This window comes from Mastomys coucha, unplaced genomic scaffold (genome assembly GCF_008632895.1).
Source record: "Mastomys coucha isolate ucsf_1 unplaced genomic scaffold, UCSF_Mcou_1 pScaffold6, whole genome shotgun sequence".
NCBI classification, from domain to species: Eukaryota; Metazoa; Chordata; class Mammalia; order Rodentia; family Muridae; genus Mastomys; species Mastomys coucha.
This window is the reverse complement of record NW_022196912.1, coordinates 53,150,866-53,172,960: the sequence shown is the minus strand read 5'-3', so window position 1 is coordinate 53,172,960 and position 22,095 is coordinate 53,150,866. Positions and strand designations below refer to the sequence as shown.

The 22,095-nt window shown below is 33.8% G+C and overlaps 1 protein-coding gene and 1 non-coding gene across 5 annotated transcripts in view; one reads left to right on the top strand and one right to left on the bottom strand.

Annotated features, from left to right (window-relative positions):
• Nucleotides 1-22,095, bottom strand: part of Agmo (alkylglycerol monooxygenase) — a 329,966-nt gene that overhangs the window by 94,218 nt on the left and 213,653 nt on the right. The window lies entirely within an intron of this gene.
• On the top strand, nt 14,214-14,316 carry LOC116081237. The gene has a single exon (XR_004114760.1). It is a non-coding gene; the product is annotated as a U6 spliceosomal RNA (small nuclear RNA).

The window sequence follows — 22,095 nt, the reverse complement described above, 5'->3', positions numbered from 1 at the left end:
TATTTGGGGAACTGAACATTTTCCACGCACCACCAAATGAGTCCTTGAGCTTACAATGTTATTTCCTCCATAGTTTATTTTTTGTAGGCCTTTCAGCATTACAGAAGGCAGTAGAAGGAAACCTCCAACTTACAGAGATTAACTATATCCAAGAAAACAAAAGGAACAAATAATTCTAGAATGACAAATCTAAAGGACACATACACACCTAAGAATAATGACTGACTTGCTTCTTTCTACTTGTGTATATTAATACTGTATCTTCATGATTTGTAACTCCTTTAATATTGTATTTTAACAAATAAAAAATAATTTTTCATAATTCAAACCATGAACATTTTTCTGTCTATTCTATTAACACATTTGTTTTGAATTAAGATGATGCATAGATGTTTTGAATATATGGAAAGTAAGACTTTATTATTCATGTAAAGTACCTTGTTTTAGGAAAGAGGGTGGAATATTTGTCAGGCTTCTTTAGACTATTGTAACATTGTGTTTGGGAGTTTCAAATATAGATACTGGAGTTATTAAAAATATATAGGGATTGTCCAGAAATATAAGGCCACTCATTTGAGGAGCTGATTTTGGTAGTATTAAGTTTATTTTCTCTTTGATGCATTTACAAATCTCTTCAACTATCTTTTACCTAATACTGTCAATTCTAAAGAGAAGTTTCACCAAACTAGTTAGAGTATTGTTCTTACACATAATCTTCCTTCATGGTCTTTAGCTCATTCTGTCAGCTCAGATCTTACATTTAAAATGCTTTGTGGTTTAAATTCTGAAAACATATAGGAACTGTCTCAAAAGGTTGAAGTTCTTGGTGATAAGCAGGTCAAAGGGAGGAAAACAGAGACATGCAAGGGTGAGAAAGACCCAATTCAGGATGTACCCTTGCATTCTTAGTCTCTTCATACCACATTTCCCCCTATATTAGAGTCCTTTGTGCCCTTTATTACTTGAGATGACATTTTGAGATCTGTCTTCCTAAAGTACTAGATTTCAAATAAATTTAGTTGCTTGCTTGTTACCAACTCTCCTTTTCCAAATAGTGGCTTCTGAATAGCTTGTAACCTGGGCTGCAGTTCAGGAACAGTAGTAGAAGAGACAAACACAAATGTATTTCTGACAGTAGCTTTTGAAATCCTAAACATCAATCAATATACACAAAATTTTATGTTAGCATATATACATATTTTATTGATCATTAAATAATTATGCCTTTAAGTCTCATAGGCAAAATTAATCTTTATTAAATTATTATGATATGTTTTTAAAAAAATGTTCAATAAAATAGTCTATTGAATGAGCTGTTTTTTTTTCAGAATTATAAAATCTTAGTAGATATGATTGAAATCTCCAACTTTAAGCTGTAAATTGTCAAAGGAACCATTTGTACTATACCTCAAAAGATTCCAGTTCATTTTAACTATTATCAAAGATGAAATTGCTCCCAAATGATACACTTTTATATCATACTCACCTTATTACATAAGCTCTAGGGCTTATTTGAAACAATTTGAAGAGATTGGGAATATGGCAGAGATGACATACAAGGTGACTTATCTCTCTTTCTAACAAATAAATATCCCATAATGTAGGTACATAATAGTAACTTGCCCTTTCCAGGACCCATGGTGAAGGACCTGACTCTCTCACTGCCCTTCTATATGTTCTTGTGCTCATCATTTGTCCTTACTGAATAAAATCACAAATCTCTTTATTGGTTCTTGCTATCCTTTAGATAATAGCTGAAGTACTTCTTCAAAGGTAAACATAAACTTTGTACTAGTGATCATCATGGCAGATTGAATAGAAAACATCAAATTACATGTGGATTATAACCATGGCAGCTACTGTACATGTATGATTTCCCTAAAAATGCCCCCTTAACCTAAACACATCAATTGGTGGAATACTCAGCAATTCTGAGAATTGGTACACTAGTAAATAAGAAAAAGAAATAACTTAACTACAGAGACAAGTAACACATCCAGAAATCCAGTTAAGTTAAAGCTTGTCATCAGGCCTGAAAGACTCACAGACTGGTATTTCATTGTTCTATCCCCCATTTTTATATTACCATAGGCCTCCTAAAATCCACATCACAGATGGTCTTTCTTCTCTAGTGTTTCTTTAAGGGAAACTTGAATACCCACAATTTTTACAGGCCATATTATGCCCTAGATATTATTTACCATGGAAGTCACGTGTGTCTTTCTTTGGCACATTGCCCAGAGAGTTAATGTCTATACACATACAAATATACCATCCCCCACACAATCAGTAGATTCTCAATATGTATTTGCTGAACTAATCAATAGAAAATCCAGGTGAATCTATCACTGCAAATCTTTGTTATTACTTCTGCCCCCTATTAAAGATAGTAGGCCAGAAATCCCCTGGAATTGTACATTCAAAGACTAACCACACTGACAAAAGGCTGTAAAGAATTTCACAGCAGTGAAAACAGAAAATATTTGCAATTCTTATAAAGAACTGGCATATATAAATCATTGGTGGTCTACATTTTACTATTGTAGTTATAGGCATTATGGAACATAGTTTCAAATAGTCATTTTTCCCCCTCAAGTCAAATATCTCCATAGAAATATGGCTATAACCATACAGTGTGGTAAATTTCCAGCCTCTAATGAGTCATAAGTGCAGTTCTACCCTGCCTTTGAAAAAAAGGGTCACCTTCTTCTTGACTTAAAAAAGAGTAAATCACAGACAGTTTAGAATTATATTTGGCCATGAGATCAAGAATAAGACAACTCATGAGAAGAGAATATAGCCAGCCAATCTCTCTCCCAGACACTTGTTTTTTGTATGAGAATGTCCAATGTTTTGAAGTGATTATGAAGTACTTTCTATAAGTATGTTTCCAGGAAGCTACTGTTCTGTGAGAAAATATAACCATAAGCACTTTAAAAGGTTGACAGGATACAGGAAAGTTGACAATAGTGAGTAAAGCTTGTGTAAAGAACAAATTATAGATATCAAACTAACATAAAGGTTTTACACTTTGTTCACTACACTTCCTGTGGGAACACTGATTGCTATGTTCAAAGAAAGCATTTTAGTCTGTTGAAGAGGGACTCAGCCCCAGGCTAGTCTTACCAAATTCACCTTAAAGCAAGGAACAAAGCAGATATGAAAGGAAAATTATAAGTAATTAATTGCTACATTTGAGGCCATAAAATAGATATTAGGGAACTCTTTAAAAGGTGATTTAGGTATGGATCTTTGGACTCACCAAGATAGCAATGAATGGAGTACTTTCTCCAAGGTCCCCAAATATGTAATGACTGGACATTGTAAATGTAATTCTTACCTGATATTCTCTTTGTATCCAGCTTATTGATGTTTTAGAAAGAGCCTTCAATTGGACTGAAAGGTGGAGATGTAGGGGTAATATCGTGCATTTTGTGGAAGCATCACCATCACCTATCATTAAAACTCTGATGGCCAAGAAACAGAGCCAGGATTAGAAACTGGGACATCTTACAGAAAGAGGAACTTGGGAGTAAGGTTCATATCTGTGGGAGAATTTCTCACCTTGATTTGGAAGAAAGTAGGCATGGGGATCTGAGCAGAAGTAATTACTCACGTGACAGACAAAGAGTAGAATAAATAGGCTTATAATTTATTAATTAGGCCTATTAATCATTATTCTGGAACTGGCCCATGGGTGGCAAAGCCTGTGGTTACTGTGTGTATTATTGGGTAAAGCCATGGGAAGTTATACGCATTATAACACAGAGAAATCCAAGAGGTAAATACAGAAATGTCAGTAAACAAAATATCACTTTAGGACAATGAGGGAAAGCCTGAGCATGCTGTTACTAGTATGAGTGTTATAGTCTAAGTTCATAGGAGCCACCATGGTTAGAGGTCTTCACTAACAAAATCAGAGTCACTTTGATGCCCTTGTAGCACTTTATTTTCTCAATTGTATCCCCAGCCTTGAAATTTAATAACTTTAATTTATTACATTACTTTCACTATCTCTAATCCTTTACATCAATGGCTGTACTGAATATTATTAATCATTAATTTTTTCTTTTTGCTGTTGTTCTGTTGGGGGTGGGGGGATCCAAGGTGGGACATGGAAAAACTGGGAAGTAAGTATGATATGGGGGTGTGTGATGTGAAATTCACAAAAGAATCAATAAAATAAATGTTGAGAAAATAGTTATAGCAAAATGTTTCAAGTGAAATTCAAAAAATAGTTTTCAAAAGAAAGGATGATTTTTCCTGTTTAATATCATTGCTGTGTAACACTCATACTTAAATATGAATAGTAGAGAGAATTACCTCATCTGATGAATGCAAGAAGCTATTTTCCTATCATGACATGGCATGAGAAATAGCAAAACTCCTGCAGGAAATTAGAAAATCATAAAGGTGTGGATGACATTTGGTAACATGGCTTGGCCAAGAAAAAAGGGAGGGGGAAGTTATGGAGAAGTCTGAGCCAAACAGCAGCACACACTCTTCCTCAGTGAAATAACCAGGGATCTATCTCTATACATGCCACCACTTTAGTTAATATCGTTACATTATTACCAGTTACTTAGGAGTCAGTTAAATTCACCCCACCCCATACACAGGGGATTTCCCTATGGAAAACACAGAATAATGATTGCTTATATTCCTAGAAACAACTATATATTCAAAAAAATTCTTTCCAATATTAAGATTGCTTCTGTAATTCCATGCGTTGGGCTGGAACTGTCACTGATAGTAATCTGAAAGCATATGTTGACTGTGAAATAAAGTCAAATACATTCCCATACCTGAGCATATTAAAAATACCAGGTAAGTAGTTCTCAAAATGTTCTTTACCATTAACAGTATGAATTAATGTTTGTGAATTACTCTGTACAGAGGACTACATAAGCAAATATATAAATGCAAAGACGTGAAATCAGATCTAGTTAGCCACAAGAGTAAGGGCTCATGAAATCTTTCAGGGCTCCAAGAAGTTTTGTAACTCAACACCTTGTAAAAAATAAATAAATACTGTAATAGTTAACATATAAATCCTTGATTGTACAAAGGATTTTTAGCAACATGAGTAACACAATAAATTTAACATTTTGGTAGAGAAATAAGTTCAGGGACACAAAATTTTACAGGGCTATAAAATTCAGGATGTGTTCCTACCCATTTACTTATGGCGTCAAAAGATAGGAATAGATATTTGAGAACAAATATACACAGAATTCCTTACTTGTTTCTGTAGTAGTATACAAACTTAAGAATAGCTTAAGTAAACACTGCATGAGCTTTGGTAAAACTCATTATAGCTATTAGTTTCCTGTTTTATCTATTACCTCATATTTTAATAATTATTAAAATACTAACCTAAATTAATTTATATGTCAAGTAGAACTATTTTACTTATTAATATTTTAAATAACATTGTGCAATAAACAAATTTTTTGGAAAGTAGTTCATTGCAACAGAAATGTGATTTTAATTTACTAGCTTATTCATCTAAAATATAAAAAGCTAGACAGTAACCCTTTTTGAAAGTCATGCTAGTTATGGAATTTTATAGAATATGAATGTTCAATAATAAAGTAAGTGTGGAAAGAAAGGGAGTGGCATAGTTTTGCCAGGTTTCCTTGATTCGTGATGTATTATTTTGCTCCAATTCCAGGACTCCAAAAAAAAAAAAAAAAAAAAAAAAAAAAAAAAAAAAAAACCACCTTGGAATATAAAAGAGATTGGAAATGTAAGAGTTATTTAAGAATTAAAATTTTTGGAAATGTCACTAAAACATATAAATGAAAGTGAGCAGTGCAAGTGCTTTTGTTGCAGAACAACTGCTTGTCCCCTTTCCACCGGCTGCTTCCAAAAGGAAGTCCATCCCTAATCTCCTCATAATAAGTGCCATGATCAGAAGCTGATCTTATATTGATTGCTCTATTCATCTCCCACCAGGTCATGAAAAGTGTCTGTGTTTAAGGTCGTGCTATTGGACTAAGAGCCATGTGACCTTTTAGCATGGGCTGATCTTTAGAAAGAAAATTAGATAGATAACTTCTGTAGTTGTCACTCCTACATACAAATCAAATTATCTACATGTCTTTAATTAGTACAATATCTGCTTCCCTGTAATGTTGGTTGTATTGGAATCAGTGAGAAAATCTGAAAGATCTCAAAAGATGAGAGACATCAGTGATGGTTAGTCAAGAAGCAGCTGACACTAGACACTGAGGAAATGCAGTTATGAAAGCAAGTGCACCCTATAAATGTTGCTAATGCTGTCCACATAGATGTAGAGCTAAATGCACATAAATAATATTTCAAAATATGTTTTTGCGAAGCAACAAATCACCCAGAAGAAATTACAGAATTATATATTTAAGATAAAAATGAGGGCTCATACCCTAAATTTTATGCTTTTTCAGTACTGTGAGTTTTCATCTTATGTTATAACAGAATTGTATAGAACTAAACACCAGCTTCTGAAATCTTAATAAGATAGCTAGAATGATTAATGTCTCAGTTTGCATGGTTGCCATTGACCAAGGAAAGAATAGAAGAAAACAAAGAACAGGAGAGGGGGTGGTAAACATCTGGGGTGGTTTCTTTTCTATGAACAGGAAAAAGGTCATATCCCACCCAGTGAGAAGAAGTGACCTACTGAAAAATGTAAGTGATCTTGCTTGACCTGTGACGCGAGCATGAAGGAGACCTCTGCTGCTGACCTGCAGTGTGTGTTTCTTGTTAGAAAAAGTGAGAGAGCTGTTCTCTGCCATAAAAGAATGTGGAGGACAGGAAGGTGCTGAAAAGGAGAGGAGTGTAGAGCAGTAGAGAGTTGAGGAGAGCTGTGCAAAGCGGAATATTGGGTTGACTATGCCCTGAAAATATTAGGTAGAAAAGGAATACAAGAGGTGTGTGAGCAGAGATTTCCATGGACATGCATGCTTAGAGAGCTGTGTAATCTGTGAGGGTCATTATTATTCTACCAATCTAGTTCTAGCTAAATAACATTCATCTGATTGAGAACAGGACATTGTTGTATATTTCTAACAACTCAAAGTATTAGACTTTAAATTCTGCATTGTAAATTATGCTAGTTTGCCTTTCATTTTTTTTAAATAGATGGCAATATCAAGTAAATGTCCTCGCTTAAAGTTTGACAGGATCCCTGAACACTTTACTGTATGAAATAAATGGGCTCCCTGCTCCAACTCACTGAAAAATGCCTATATTACAGAATAAATGAGAACAAACTGTGCATGCATTGACCTGAAGAAACTCTTAACATTTGCTTCATCCTTTAAAAGTCTCTTATATTCTTAATCCTTTTCTAGCTCTTTCTGTCCTTTCAGCTCCCACAGAGACCATTATTTGAATAAGATTGCACACTTAGTGAGCAGCCATGGAAGGGAAGAGTCAGGCTACATACACTTCATAGCCACACACAAAAATTATGGGTGCAACATCAAATCTACTGGCTAAGGAAAAACTAAAGTCATTTGAGTATTTGATTTGGTTATTGAGGAACCATGCTGACATCAAAGGTTTGGAACATCTATTTTCTTATGCAAACATAAGGGAGATTTACAGCTGAAGGTTTTGCAGGGATTTGAGTTTTCCAGGTTATTGCATATTAAAAGTCTTATTTTTTCATCTCTTGGTTATGGCTGAAAATGTTCTGATTATGTATTTCATATGTCCATGATTGAGCTTTCAGAGGACCATGACTTTTTATAGTGCCATGTTTTCTAAACAGCCTTCATGGGTGGAGATAAACAAATAAGTTGTTTCCATAGAACTAGAAATTGGTAGGACTTCTCTTACCTTTCTGATCAAATATTCTCATAAAAATATGAAACCCTGTTATTTTTTAATTGCACAAAACATTCAATAAGAAAGTTAAGACTAGTCAGTGACTTACTTAAGCTAGCCCTGGCAAACACTGCAGATCATAATTTCTTTCTGTTTTCCCCTTTCTCTAAGATTCCTCATTGCAGCTATTGCTAGTTGTCTGTCTGTCTGTCTGTCTGTCTGTCTGTCTGTCTGTCTGTTTGCTTGGCTGGTGTGTTGTTTTTGAGATAAGGTCTCACTATGCTGCCTCCACTGCCATGGGGTTGGCTATGCAGAACTGGGTTGCATCAGAATCTCAAAGGTTTACCTTCTTCTACCTTCTAGGTGCTGGATTAAAGTTACATACCATGATTCCCAACCTTGAAGCCATCTTAAAGCTCAGTGAGGCAGCTGACACTCAACAAATAAATTCTGATTTAATACTTAAAATATGGTGTGCTCTTGAGATATAATTGTAAAAGTCTTACTTGTGCCTCACTAACTTGTGGGTGCACCACATCAGAGCCTATTCATCATCTCTCTAAGCTTTGTCTCCTACATCTGTTCCTTCAACTTTCTTTTTTATTCCATCCTGCACCTCCCTACCAGAGGGCAGAAAAGTAAATGTTTTAAGAACTCTGGTTTAAGGATCCCTTAACCCAACCAAGAAACCATTTCACCAAATGTCAGTCAGAGCATCTGGCACCTGGCTCAACCCTAAAAGCTCAGAATGTGATGTGGCCTTCTTAGTAATACTACCCTGTAACCCTCCTGGTTTGAGACCTGTCTCTGATAGCCACACCTCTCTGCCCATCTCCTGCTATTTGCCATGCCTCCAACCGGGTTCTAGTTACATTCGAAAGCTCTACCACCACGGAGTAACAAGGAAGTCGCTGATTGGACTATCACACGGACGTATTTTGGGGGGAGTGGTTTTTGCCTCAGGTATTTTCCTTCAGGGGGAACAAAGGATGATCATTAAATTCAAGATGGCTGAACAGTAAAGTCTGCTGTCTAATTTTTACCCTTCCACGTGGGTAGGTATTTCTGTGGCCACTCTCTCCTATCTCCTTCTATCTCTTCCTATCAATTTCTAACTCCTATTTCCAGAAGAACCCTTTCTTTAATGTTGGTGCTGGTAGCCAACACTACCCAGTTCAATGCACTCTGAAATATGATAGAGTAAGTTATTTGATCATCATCATAAAGTATAAAGAATAAAAATATAAAAATTATTCATGATGTATCATATAAAAAAACTCTGGTTTAAAATTATGCTAAGACAGTAAGGACACATTCCTCTATATCTTATCTCTCCCTGATGTGTAAAAATGAGAACATTAGATTATAACCCTCTCTGTGTTTTCACACTGGGAAGTACACATGGCAAAAACATGTTGCTTCAATTCCTTTTCCCGTGACAAATGGATAATGGCCACTTTGTACACCTTATGAATTTTCAGTTATTTTCTTTGACTCAGATTGTTCAATAGAATAAAACTAAATTATATATTCAATTCTACACTAAGGAAATCATTTGAAAATTACACACAGACACTTTGCCCTGTACTCAGCACACATACTTAATCTGGCAGGTAAGATATGAAATTATTAATAAAAACCTATATTTTGCTTTAAGCAAGCTATAAATTTATTGTAGCATGAAGCTGCATCAACAATTAAGTTGTCTACTGTATCAGTACAAATGATGTCACACAGAAGGTTCTATAAATTATTCTTGACTTTTAATACCTTTTTGTGGCAACAATGTTCTAGGTATCATGGCTAATGAACTTTATGAGTTAAATACATGCACTAAAAGGTAAGGATATATTTGAAAGGTTGTTTTTATTTTTATAATTCATAATAATAAAGGATAAAACACTAAGTAAGTCATTTTCTAGACATTCATACATCCTACATATTTAAATGTGAATAGAGTAAATTTATAATATACACAAAAAACTATATTTTTTCTTTGGAGAATCTTTTAAAGGATGAGTTAAGGAGGAACTAAAAGGATCTTCTGATAATGGGTTTTAATTAATGACTTCTATTCCTTGCTGTGTTGCTTTTACTTTTTACGCTATATTGTACTGAGATGGAAACAAAACTTTTGACATGTACTGACTTCATTAAATATAGTGTTTTGACAGTTTTAGGAGACTTTCGTGATTTCATACCAATAAATGGAAGGGTTTTAAATTTCAATGGCTGAGAGGAAATCAGGCTTCAGTTATATGAATCCAGGGCAACTTCATTCCTGGATCAAAAAATAAATAAAAAATAAATAAATAAAAGACGCCCTGGGCCTTGCAAAATCTTTATTATTTTCAAGCTACAAGAAATATTTTGGTACAGAGCCGGATAACAGAAAACACGTTCTGTGATCAGTTCACTTGGGCTCCTTCCAACTGGGAGAAAGTTGCTCAAACCTAAAAATGTTCCCAAGTTCTCTTTGGCTTAAAGCCCAAATTAACTTAGAATATGACTGTGTTTTTTAAACTGCAAAATACAGTCAATTTTGTTATCTAGCTTAAAAGGTAATATTATTTATGATGCTATTTAGATTTGAAAATTTTGCAGATGGCTCAATTTTAATGATTAGATTATATATGCAATTTTAAGTTTTCACCTACTATTTTAAATTGTGCTAATTCTTATGGATTTAAGAGTATGTCATTAAACTAAGATTTCTATTTTACTATATTAAGTAACCCACATTAGAATAGTCTATAGAAAAATTAATTTATATATCAGGTATATGAAATATTATTAAAGAAGTTATGAACTCTTCCTACAGAGTAGTGAACCATTTTAAATTCCATAGTCAAACTCATGAGAAGTACAAGGATTAAAAACACCAAATATGGTAAGTTTTAAGACTAAAAATTGTGTATGCTGAAATTTGCTCCAAATAAAAAAATGCTATGATGTGATTCTAAAAGGAAATATATGCTTTTAAATTTTGTAATTATGAATTTCTCCTGTGGTTAATGAGACAAATGTACCAATGATGATGAGATATATATTTTATATTATACTGTTGTCTAGTCTAGTCACCTGGATCTTAGTAGTCATCTGAAAAATAAAGTCATAATTTATATTCCATTAAGACAGATTCCTGTGGGGCCTTAAAATGTGGAAATTCTTGTTTGACATGACTTGTCTTCTAGCCAAACCCATTTCTTTGAAAGAAACTTTGAATCACAAATTTTATTACATGGTAAAAAGTTAAAACAGACCTACACCTTCATTTCAAAGTATGATTCAAAGTGCTCAATTTAAAAGTGTCGGTGGCGATAGTGGTGAATAAAGAACGATTTTATTTAACTAGACAGATCAATCTAAAATAGTATGACTCTAGTTGGCTGTTTTAAAGCTAATAGAGACACTCTAACATAAATCATTAAAAGTATAGTAGGCTTTTAAAATGACACCTCTGAAGGGAAAGAAAATATAATTGCCAATCATAACTCTATGAAAGTGGGAAAAACACATTTCCCCCAATCATTATTTTTATACAATGTCCATGGATATATTCAAATGTATAATCATGATAGAAGCCTAACACCTCTAGGTTTATTTATCTTTCTGATCTACATACTTGAAACATGATTTAAATGTCTCAATGTTCATCAAAGCACAGATGCCAATCAATGAACTAAGTACATTTGCCTTCAAGGATGTCAGAGAGACTTTGACCCAAAAAGACTAGAAAATTAAAAGATCAAATAAAACTCTCTCCTTCTTTATCTCTGACCTCTGACTGATCAGTAAACACAAATGGTTCATCTAATATCTTTTTTCCATTTAAAACGTACTCCTATCTACTTCTGCTACTTTTTCTTTAAGCCTTTTGCTGTATCTTGTTTTGAGATTTTTTTCCCTTAATTCATAGCTGTATAAATCTCCTCTACCTTAGTGGCATTAACATACCATTTACCTCACATGACAATATGTTCCCGTAGTCATGATAACTGTCCACTCATTAATTAACCTCATTACTCAAAACTTCTTGAGAACAAAGTCTATGCCTTCAAAATTATTTTTCATCCCGGCATTCTGAATGACAATTCAAAATATTAAGTAAGTGGGATCCCATCAATTCTTTTGTAAATAAAGTGCTTTTCTTCATTTGTCATTATTGTTATTATTCTAGACTTGACAATGAAATATAAGAACTCATATAATATATATCATATACTTCAAATCATTTCACATAGTTTTCTACATTTTTGGAGATAAACTTTTACAATAGCTGGGCACTTATTCTAACAAATACAGTCAATATAGAGTAAAATTGAGATTCTACCTGAAGGAAGTTTGACCTTTAAAAGTGTTGTGATTTGTATCCAGACAAATAGAGGAGGTTTCCTTCCACTCACAACCTAAAAATTCACTGCTTCTTACTATGAAGCAACTTTGCAATTCATCTTCTTCTCCAGTTATTCAGGTACTGGGCTAAAAATAATTCCCCAAAATGACTATATAAAAAAATTCATGAGAAGAAGTAAGTTAGAGCAACTATTTGTCAAATATTTGATTAAAAGACGAGTTATATTATAGGAAAGTCATAAAGAACAAAAATGTCCTTTGGCAAACCTCTTAATTGCAACTACAGACATACATTAACAGTCATTATTACCTTTATTGAATGGTTTTACAGACAAGCAAGATGAACAGGAGTAACTTATTTTCCATAGAAGGATGTCTCCAAATTTTTGAATAAATAGAAGGAAAGGATAGTCAGTAAAAAGAAAAGAATTTTGTTTATTGGCAGCATTTTGTAGCAGTGACCATCACTAACCCCATCAAAAGGTCTGTAAAACAGCCAAGGGTTTGGGAGAACTGTATCAATGTTAAAGAACTTTGCCTTAGCTACTACAGGATGTATCTCTTTTTTTCTCTCCTTCCATAGATGATGTTATCTAGTAATGCACACTAGGTATTATTCTTATTGATTTTTATCTTGAAAGACATATTTAGTATGTTAGAAAAGGGAACATTTCTGCCTATCACTACATTATCCACAACGTAATACTATGCACATTTGTATATGTGTGTATTAGGTATGCATATATTCTTCCTAAAACTGAATATTAGAAAGGAAAGAATTTTAAGTACAATATACGGATTCATTTTCATTTTAGAGATGATACAAATAAAGCCAAGAAGCATTAATTGGCATTTGAGAGCATTTCATCAATAACCAAAATGTTCTTTAATGAACATGACATTCTGTATTTACTAAATCTTGTTTCTTTGTGTTTTCAAAGTTCTTATGTATTATACTTTAAGGACTAGTGTTCCTAGGACTTTATAAATACTTCAAATTATGACTATTATATTATCTTCCTAGAAATTATTACATTCTATTATTTGTATAACTAAAATAAATGTTTCAATAACAAAATTCTTAAGTTTACTAGTGCTTACAAAGCACTACAGGAATAGATAAGCCATGAAAGACATAACTTAAAATTCAGATCTTCCCACCAGGTAATTCCCATAATTCCCATAAGAATATGAGATTACATGTGGTCATTGCCTATTTCAGAACTTGTTTTGCTTTGACATTGAAAAGATAAAAATAACTTTCATGAATGATATATTAGGATGTATCTCCTCCTTTCTCTCCTAATTTGTATATACGTTATCTTTTTAATTACCCTCCCGTGTTCAATGATTTATATGCTACTTTATATGCACAAGAAAATTTGTTTACACATACACATGTGTATATTACAGGATAGAATAGATATACAACAGAAAACATAGGGTTTGGGTTTTTTCCTAAGATTATATGAGCTTTCTTATATTATGTATTCTAAGTACATTTACTTTCATGCAAATTTTGTGACTTCATGTGTTTAGTGTTGTATATATTCTACTTTAAATATGAAATTAATGTTCATTTGCTGTACAACATTCTTGGATCGATTTCAACAATAAACATGGGGGTGAAAAAACTCTGTAGCAAAGTATGGAATTCTCTTGGTATTCATGCTCGAGTGAAATAAATGAGACATGGTAGTTTTATTTTTCATTTTTTTAAACAACCTTCAATACGATTTCCACAATGGCAGTACTCATTTAGACTTGCACCACCAATGAATCTCCAACATTTGTTGTCATATATCTTTAGGAAAGTCATTATAACTGAAGTGAGGGGATATCCCAAAGTAATTTAAATTTACAATAACTTGATGGCTAGACATGTTGATTCCTTCTTTAAACAGTTATTTTAAAATCATTTATGTTTATAGTTCAGAAAACTGTCAAATCATTATTTCATTTTATTATTGACAGGTTTATTTCCTTGATATTTATTATTTTGACATTGTTTTTAGTTTTTTTAAAAACAATTACATGGTGCTAAATTTATCAGTCTATACACTAAAATTGGAACAATACAGAGAAGATTAGTATGACTGCTGTGCAAGGGATGATACAAAATTTAGTGAAGCATTATATATTTTTAAGGATATACACATAAATACATACATATACACATACATATATACACATAGACACACACACAGACACACACACAGACACACACACAGACACACACACAGACACACACACACACACACACACACACACACACCACCACCACCACCACCACCACCACCACCAGCACCACCACCAACAATACCAAAAACAAAATAACAGGAATTAATAACTTTAAGCCATTGATATCTCTTAATATCAATAGACTCAACTGTCTGATAAAAAGACATTAACCAAATGGAAGCTAAAACAGAATCCATCTTTCTGCTGAACACAAGGAATTCACATTTGACATCAAAGATAGACATTACCTCAGAATAAAGAATTAGAAAAAGATTTTCTAATCAAATGGAGCTATGAAGAAAGTTGGTATAGCCATTGCAATATCTACAAAATAGACTTCAAACGAAAAGTAATCAAAAAGGCTGGGAAGGATATTTCATATACATAAAAGAATTTCAATCAAGATGATAAGTTAACTCTTGTTTTGTTTGTTAGTTTCTTCTTTTGTTTCTTTTTCCTTTCCAGACAGGATTTTTCTGTATAAATCCCTGGCTGTCCTAGAGTTTTCTCTTTAGGTCAGGCTGCCCTTGAAGTAACAGAGATCCTCCTGTTTCTGTTTCCTAAGTGCTGGGATAAAAATTTGCACCACCACCAGGCATGATGAGTCCATTATGATACTATTAATATCTATGCCTTAAACATTTAGATACTCCTGTTTGTAACGTTATTAAATGTTACAAAGGTTTGAAATATTACTAAATCTTAAATCAGATACTGAGCCTCACACACTGATGGGGGGTCATCTTAGTAACTAACTCTCAGCAATGAGACAGGCTATTACAAATCATCTAGACAAAAGCTAAACAGTAAAACTACATCTGGAGCTAACAGACATTATCAACCAAATGGACCTAATAGATATCTACAAAAAATTTCATTCAAACACAGAAGAATATACATCTCATGGAACTTTCTCCAAACCTGACTGCATACTTGGTCACAAACAAGTCTTAAAGGATAAAACATATTTGAAATAACCTCTTGTATCCTATCAGACTGCCACAGATTAAAGCTAGACTTTTACAATATCATAAAAAAAAAACAGAAAACCTATAAACTCATGGAAATTGAATAACTCTCTACTCAATAATAAATAAATCAAGACAGAAATAAAGAAATTAAAGACTTTCTAGAATTCAACAGAAATCCTTGCAAAGAATACCAAAACTTATGAAACACAGTAAAAAAAAAGTCCTAAGATGAACTTTTATATAACTAAGTGCCTACATTTAAAAAAAAATGGAGATCTCATACTAGCAAATTAATAGTACAAATGAAAGCTCTACATAAAAAAAGAAGCAGGTACACCCAAAAGGAGTAGACTGCAGGAAATAATCAAAATTATAGCAAGAATCAATAAAATAGAAACCAAATGAACAGTACAGAGAATCAATGAAACAATGAGTTAGTTCTTTAACAAAATTAACAAGATAGACAAACCCTTATATACAATTAATAAAAGATGAAGAGAGAATATCCAAATTAACAAAATAAAAATTGAAAGGAAGAACATAGCAATACACAATGAGAGTCCAAGAAATTATTTTGTCATACTTTAAAAATCTTTATTACACAGATTTGGAAAATATAAAAGAAATGGATAATCTTCTCAAGAGATACAACTTACAAAGTTGGATCAAGATCAGATCAACAAACTAATAGACCTATAATTCTGGTAGAAATAGTAGCAGGTATTAAAATGTCTCCCAGTCCAGGAAAGACCAGGGCTGGATGGTCATATCACAGTATTCTACCAGACTTTCTATTAAGAGTTAACACCAATACTCCTCAAATTATTTGCCAACATAGACAAAGAAAGAACACTGCCAAATTCTTCTTATGAGTCCATGGTCACCCTTATTAAAAAACAAAAACAAAGTTTCAACAAAACAAGAGAATTATAGACCAATTTCCCTTCTGAACATAAATGTAAAAATACTCAACAAAATACTCACAGACTGAATCCAAGAACACGTCATAAAATCACATACCAAGATCAAGTAGGCTTTGTTCAACATGAAAGAATCAGTTCTTGTAGCACCATATAAACAAACAGAAAGAATAAAAAGCCCATGTTCATCTCATTAGATGGATGGACAAAATTCAACACCCTTCTATGAAGAGAGTCTTCTAGAGATTAATAATACAAGGAGAATACCTAAACATAGTAAAGGCAATTTACAGCAAGCCTATAGGCAACATCAAATTACATGGAGAGAAACTCAAAGAAATTCCCACAATATCATAAACAAGATAAGTCTGTACACTCAATATACTATTGAACTAGAACTTGAAGTTCTAGCTAGAGCAATAAGACAACTTAAGGAGAGCAAGGACACACAAGTTGGAAAGGAGGAAGCATCATTATTTACAGATAATATGATAGCATATACAAGTGACCCCATAGTTTCTGCCAAGGAAATGCTACAGCTGATAATCTTTAAAGATGAACTCAAAAATAAATTCAGAGTTCTCCTATATACCAATGAAAAATGGACTGAGAAAGAAGGAAATAGTAGAAAGAACATATTTCACAATAGCCACAAACAATATAAAATATCTTGGGATAACTCTAATTAAGCAAATAAAGACCTATATGACAGGAACTTCACAGTATTGAAGAAAGAAATTGAAGAACATATCAGAAAATGGAGTGATCTCTCATGCTCATAGGTCAGAAGGATTAACACAGTAAAATTGACCAGTTTACCAAAAGCAATCTCCATATTCAATACAACCTAGGTGCCCCTCAACTGAAAAATGAATAAAGAAAATGTAGTATGTTTTCACAATAGAATATTACTTGAGTTTTTTTTTTAAAATTGTATCACATCATGAAATTTTCAGGCAAATGATAATGGATGGAGTTAAAATAACCCTGTGTGAGGTAACCCAAACATAGATTAAATATGTATTCACTTATAGGGCAACTTTTGTTGTTAAGTAGATGATACTCAAACTACAATCCATAGACCCAGAGAGGATAGATAAAGTAGAGGAGTCAAGGTGGTCACAAAATCTGCCTGTGAAGGAAAAATAAAGATTTTATGAGCAGACTTGGGGCAGATAGAGACAGAAACAGGCAATTAGATGGGGCAGGGTTGGAGAGAGAGATTGCATAGAAAGAAGGCTAGAATGAGGGGGGGCATTTTGGGTTTGTGGAAACCTAGTAAAAAATATACCAGGGCAATGGTGGCTCAGAACTTGTGAGATCGGTCAACCAATGTCTAATTTGACCTAAGGCCCTCTCCAAGAAGAAGCACCTATACTAGACCTGCTTTCCTTAACATGAACTAGAGACTAGATAACCCAGAGACCTAAAGTAAAACCAAACATAACTGGTCTAAAATAAAAATCAATAAAATGTTTTCTAATAAAATTTTGCTATACCCATAGATCAGTGCCTTAACCATTTATCATTATAGAGGCTTCCTCTGGCAACAAGGAGGAACAGACTCAGACATTATGCAGACATTATGCAGATGTTATGCAGAGAGAGAGGCTGGGAGAGAGAGAGAGAGAGAGAGAGAGAGAGAGAGAGAGAGAGAGAGAGAGAGAGAGAGAGAGAGAGAGAGAGAGAGGAACAGAGACAGAGACAGAGACAGAGAATAAATTGGAAGTCCCCATCAAATTCCTCCCCTAACAGCTCAGGGAATCCCCCAGAAAAGGAGGCAGAAAGACTGTAAGAGCCAGAGAACAGGTGAACAAGGCCCTCTGAATCAATTAAGTAAGGCAGATAAGAGCTCACAGAGATCGAAGCAACAAGTATAGGGCCTACATGAGTTTGTACTAGGTCCTCTGCATGTATATTACAGTTTTAAACCTTGTGTTTTTATGGGACTCCAAAATGTATGAGTAACATGGTCTCTGAGTCTTGTGCCTTCTCTTGGGACTTTTTCATTCTCTTGTGTGTCCATGTACAGCTATGATATGATGTTTTTTGTGTCATCTTATTTTATTTTATATTATTTTGTCATGTTTGGTTGTTATTTCTTAGAATCTTGTTCTTTAGTAAAAAGAGAGAGAAAGAGAGTGGATCAGGAGGTGTGAAATGTGGAGAGGAACTGGGATGAGTAAAGAGAGGAAAAATTGTAATCAGGGTGTCTTTTATGAGAAAAGAATGTATCTTAAAAAATATTAAAATAAATAAAAAGGTTACATATTGGAAAGAAAACTGGCTTCATAGGTAATGGAAATAAAAGTATAATTCTGTCAATGTCACCTTTGCAGGTTGTCAAATTAACACTGCATATATATATATATATATATGTATGTATATATATATATTTCTTGAGCTTCAAATAAAATTAAAAAAAAAAAAGAAGAAGTATCCTGTGCTATCTGGAAGAAAAGCTTCCCTCTTCCTACTGAACCTCAGGATCCCAGCACCAGACTCCTCACATAGTCAGTGCCAGTCTCAGAATTAGCAGTTGCCTTGAGCAGACACATAGTGTTAACACTGAGGAACCTGGCACACTTTAAATAGATCAAGTTTGGTTTTAATTTAAAGAATAATTTCATTAAGCAATGTTATTTAAACAAATCTAAAAGCTCTCATCATAAGCACTCATATGCAATAAATGATCAAAGCTATAAGTATTTAGCTTCTATTTACTAAAAAAATGCCAAGATAATATTTTTAGCAAAAATTTCCATTTCATTCTTAGCTACAACTGTGAAGGAAGTGAGCCAGTAAAAAGGAAAAAAAAAGTCAGTTTCTATCACTTTGCCAGAAATAAACATATTTGCATACTACTTGGAAAACTTTGTTTCTTGCCTTCAAATTAACATATAAATAGCCTAAATAAGTGTTAAAAACTGTTAAAATTAAATCAAATGAAATTACCCTTCATATCTTTGCTATCATATTGAGTGATAGCATCTTATAAAGTTTTGAATAATATTATTACACAATTGGCATACCTGGAAATATGGGAATAGCACCATTCTTAATGTCCTATTTTTAGTATTTATATTTTTATATATTTCATATAGTAAAATATATAAAATATTTTTATAAAAAAAGAGAATTTTTTTTAGTGTGCTGAGATATATTGCTATCCCATTGACGCTGTTATATTATTATAAACCTAATGGCTTAATAGGGCACAAATGTATGATTTTGTACTTGTGGTCAGCTATCCACAGTGTACTTGACTGTTCTAAATTCAAGGCATTGGCAGGGCTACATTTCTGGTGGCTCTGAGGGAGAATCTGTTTCACTTCTCTTTCCAGACTCTGGATGCTGCTCACATTCTTTGGCTCACAGCTGTCTTTCATCTTCAAATCAGTAACAGTCTATCTCATATGGCGTCACTCTGACTCTCCTTCCTCCTTTAACTTATCCCAGTGCTGTGATTATATTAAGCACAGGCAGTCTCTAAAAGTCCCCATAGCTTTATGTTACTTGATTAGCACATTCGTTCACCTACAACCTGAAATTCTTCTTGCCATGTTACATAGAAAGATTCACGTTCTGTTCTAGATGTTATAGCATGGGTGAGTGCTTGGAGAGACATTGGTCTGTCTTCCACAGTAGCCAACAAAACTGCTAATATGAGCAAAATCAAATATGTTTCATGACATTCTGAACTATTAAGTGCAGTAAAGAGCTACCAAGAATATAATAGGAAAAGAATTCAAGAGAGAATGAAAACTTATAAGCTACAAAAGCTGCATCAGGGCAAAGGGCAAGATGGTTCTGTCAACCAACCACCTCTGCCTTCTTCCTATTACTAGACTGTGAAGAAGAGAAAAGTCCAGGACACATGATGAGGCAACTTACAGAAAGCCTCCTCCAATGAAGCCAAACTTCTGAATGATCCTATTCCACTTTTTCTTAACTGTAAAGTTATTTAGTCCTGGTTGTATATGAAAGATAAATGCCACTGAGAAGTTATACTTCTAAGATAGGCCTTGATTAGATTGGCAATCAGGTTGCCATTTCTCAAGTAGCTTCAATCCCATGTAGGATAGATCTTCCAGATGCTGATCAACAGTGGGCAAACACTCTCTGAATCAAGTCCTTTTCACCCTATATTTTAATGAAATGCTATAATTTTTAAAAATCAGTGGGAAGTGTGTACTTAAAAATCATCAGACTTATCAGAAGTCCAAAGCAGCCATGGGACAGCAAACAGCCCAGATCAGTCACTGAACTGCAAGAGTTATCAGGTATGTTCAAAGAGGGTCTGGTTGTCACCTTAGGGAAATAGGAAATGCATTTGAAAGTATTTCAAGGAATCAAATACTAAAACTATGATTTATGCTAAAGTGAGAGAGCTTTGAGTAATAAAATTATAACAAAAATATCTGTGAGCAATTAGAAGGATTTAAGATCAGATTATGGTACCAGACTAGACAATTAATGAAAAGCATGAGAAGAGTTAAACACTGTGACTAAAGATTAAAATGGGGGCGGGTAAAGATGAAGGAGGGAGAGAGTGACAAAAACAGAGACACAGGAGAGACTGAAACAGAGAGAGACAGAGAAACCCTAGCATTTATATGTTTATGTGGAGTTTCTGCAGTAAACAGAGACCTGAGTGCAGCTGGTATTCAAAGATCAAGAAGCCATAACCTCCAGCAGGCATAGGAATCTTAAGCTCTGCGGCATAACAAAAAGAAAATGAATCCTAAGTACAAAATATTAGAAACTAGCAAATGCTGCAGACTAAAAGAAAATGTTTGAAGTGTAAAAGGCAGAGAGAATGGGCACGATGGCACAAACCTTTATTTCTAGCACTCCAAAGCATAAGGCAAGCCTGGTTTACAAAATGAGTTCTAGGACAGCCAAGGCCATGGGGACTCTGCCTCAAAATTATCAAAACTAACTATCTAAACAAATAATCAAGCATAAAAGACAGAAGGAAAATAAAGGCAGGTTTCCTTCAGATTCCTCACTGTTGAGCTGGTGACTCAACAGTGATGACAGAGAAGATGACTTCTCGAGAAGAGCAAGTGTTTGTGTTTTTAATGTCCTGAGAGAAAAGAGCTGACATCCCAGAATTTCATAGGTCTTGGCAGGATGGTGGTGAGTGTGACAGAGGCTCTCTTCTAAGGATGAAGTTGAGCTAAGCTGTTCTAAAGACAATCCATTGAGAGCTGACACTGAAGGAAAGTCTGAAGAAAAAAATATTTAAAAAGATAAAAAGTGATTTGGGATAGATAGTCAGAGATAGAGAGAGAATGCAAAAGAAGTTGTGGCTACATGGGTGTATCTATATGTACCTTGACTGTATGGTATTATGCTCAGTGTCATGTGAGACTAAAATTGAGGGGCTATTTTAAGTGCTCAAAGAAAAGATTCTTTGATTTGAATGATGTCACTGAAAGAAAAGCATAGCTGTCACTTTACTCCCATATTCATCCTACAAGTCATTTCTCACTAATTTTCACTCAACTTCTACCAAACATAGGGCTAAACATTTCACAGTCTCTCTCCACGGTCTATCCAGGGAACCAAACTTAAGATCACCTACAAATGAAGAAGCCACAGTCAACTAATAAAAGTATTCAGAATCCTAACATTGGTGGGTACATAGGCTCATTCTCAGTTTTACTTTTGTTTGCTCTTAAAAGTTCACATGTTAACAGCAGACTTTCATGAAAAGAATGGGCAAGTTTTATTAGAAGCTCAGCCTACATTTTGAACATGCAAAGGATTTAAAGTTCTAGAAAACA